This window comes from Sinocyclocheilus grahami, unplaced genomic scaffold (genome assembly GCF_001515645.1).
Source record: "Sinocyclocheilus grahami isolate Dianchi unplaced genomic scaffold, SAMN03320097.WGS_v1.1 scaffold230.1, whole genome shotgun sequence".
In the NCBI taxonomy this organism is placed as follows: Eukaryota; Metazoa; Chordata; class Actinopteri; order Cypriniformes; family Cyprinidae; genus Sinocyclocheilus; species Sinocyclocheilus grahami.
In genome coordinates, this window is record NW_015505409.1 from 618,299 (window position 1) to 621,011 (window position 2,713).

At 41.1% G+C, this 2,713-nt stretch overlaps 1 protein-coding gene across 1 annotated transcript in view; it reads right to left on the reverse strand.

The window, feature by feature from the left end:
- The window catches only part of LOC107597247 (neuronal PAS domain-containing protein 2-like), a 69,104-nt gene extending 67,275 nt beyond the window's left edge, over nucleotides 1-1,829 (reverse strand). Inside the window, exon 1 of the mRNA XM_016288221.1 lies at nucleotides 1,650-1,829. The gene's annotated coding sequence lies outside the window, so the exon portion shown is untranslated. The remainder of the gene's footprint in view (nucleotides 1-1,649) is intronic.
- Nucleotides 1,830-2,713: the final 884 nt, after the last annotated feature.

The following is a 2,713-nucleotide window of genomic DNA, read 5'->3' on the forward strand; positions in this document are numbered from 1 at the left end:
AACCACATGTGACGACCCCGGGCTGGACTCCGTTTCGTCCACGGTGAAAGTTGATGTATTCCCTCAGCGACCAGCACAGATCAGCTCCAGGCATGACGAAGCGGATATCGTTTGTCGTTTTGGAAGACCAAACAAAGTAGTTTCGCTTTCACAACGAAGCACATAGCGTCTCCACGACATGGCTGCAGCGTCAACAATTCTACAGCAAGAATAAAAGTTACGCCTTCTTTCTTTGCGTGAACATTTGGGCGGTGTTATGCAAATCTTCCCACATCGTGAGGTAGAAATGTGGGGGCGTGTTAGAACAAGTCGTTTTATGTAGGCGTGGCTGACTCTGAACTTTTATAAAGAATATCTCTTTGGATTTGAGACTTTAATCTTTGCAACTTTACAGATCTTCTTTATGCACCAAGAGCTTGCAACACTCCAAAGAGAAAGGAAAAATTGAAATCGCATCATATGACCCCTTTAAATATCGCATGCGATTTATCGTGCAGCCCTACTAAAAACATATTTTTGAGCATTACATTGCTTTTCAGTGCTGTACAGCGGAGGAGAACACTGTTGCTGATTTGAAAATGTATGATGATATTTTTCAATGCAACAAAGCAGCTCAAGTGTGAATCTTTCACACTAATACATTATCAAACACAAACCAATTTGTTCATAGATTAATTTGATGTCATTTGGGTTTCATTCAGGCAACCAGAATAATAATAATAATACAAAAACTAGACTGAGAACTGACAACTGCCCTTGTGCTGTGCCAGGCCTATTCTACACAAACAAAGCATGTATAGCACAATCAAACAAGTCACCAATATCTCAAATAATGTTTAACTTGCGTCCATTTGTTAACTTCGTCCAGAACTAGCAACACCAACAAATGAACTACTCATAAAATGAGCCAATAAGTGAGATCAAAGTCAGTTTAGAGCGAAAATTATAAGTGAGTGACAAGTGGAAAAAAGGTCTGAACGAACACAACTTTTTATTCAATCCCTCAACCAAATCCAGGGCATGACGTCACTGCCACCGGCTCATGATTCTCGAGTCATGTGTTACATAACTTGCAATCTTTTCAGAAGTGCTTTTATTCTGAGGGTTATTAAGTTCAAACTTTCAACAGGCATTTCGGCATCGTTAAAAGCATTATCTATGACTTCAGTCCTGTAAAAGAAAGAGTAGGATTGGATTTTACTCTGCTGTTCCTCTTGACCTCCTTTAAAAACATACAGCGAGACGTCAACTCGGCCAATGAATGAATATGTATATGCAGACTCACATAATCCGTCCAACCATCTGACACTTATAGACATCACATTCCTGGAATATGTCACTTCACAAGAAGTACAGGAACAAAGTACACAGACTGTCCTTAACAATTAAGACACAAATCACTTAATCACAGAGAGAAAACCACAAATGCATTTCCAGAAAAACAGATGTACTTCTCGCTACTAATAAGCAACTAGACATAAACACTCACGTTCTATCTGTTGCAACTTTAACTGCACGACCAGAACGTCTACAGCAGCATGTAAACCCGTTATGGGCGCTTGCACCGGGCGCCTTTAACACAATGACACACTTCTTCTTGTGTGCTCTAATTTCACAAACTAAACCAAGCAACAACCGGCAGTACTCACCTAATCAGAGGCAGCAGTGAGAACCAGACTTCAACAGAAAAGTTGCTTGGAATCTCCAGCGACGAGACACACCGAGAGCGTTTTCTGCCTTACACATGCAATCGGGTTACATAACCGGCACCGTTTCTGTGGGCAATGAGTGACTTCCAGCTCGCTTTTTTCATTCACTGATGTTTATTTTCCAACGCACACACCTCACGCTTTGCGTCATCAGCCGTCGTCACACCTTAAAAGGAGCGAAGGGGCGTGGCCGGGCCGCATTCGCCAATTTCGCCAGAGTCTGCTGAGGGAACGCGGCGGGTGTGCGCTCGCGCGCTCCGTTCTCAAACGGTTTGAACGGCGGCCAGAGAATGTCATCGGCGGAGAATTAAGGAGGCCGTGTCTCAGTGAGGCAAGCTCTTCGTGTGGAAATAAAGGGGGGAGCCTTGGTTACAGATTTCGTAGGTTATTAGTAATACAATTAGAGTGAACGATGTTTAAAAAAAAAAGTCATACGTGGGAGTTCTGTAGGCTGTTATGTTAGGTAAGGACTATTGTTTCATAAGGTGTATTTCGCAGCTTATTAGCAGTGTTGGGGAAAGCTACGTTACAATATCGCGTTACTCCATAAAAAAGTAACTAATTACGTTATTTGGTTACTTTTTGTGGAACGTAATGCGTTACGTTACTTTTGCGTTACTTTGTAAATCTGGACAGGGCTTGCTTGTTTGTTTTTAAAATAAAAAAGTTCTATTTTTGGCAAATATATAAAAGCCTTTTCAGACCAAAAGTGAAATGAATAAGCCTCAGGCTGAAGGGAAAGTCAATTTGCGTCCGTACAGTAGAATGCAGAAGAAGACATTTCAACACACTTCAGCAATAAACAAAGACACAAATGTTTGTCTAGAGTAATTTGTGCTTATTAGTACGGTTAAACTGGATCATCGAAGGTCAGAAGCAAAGGCATTGGTTAATAGAATGGGATTGAATACATAAAGCATATTTGTGCTGTTTAACATTTAATTATTGCAGGTTCGCGTCATATTCATTTTGAGGAATACTGAATCGGTGTTGCACCTAATCAG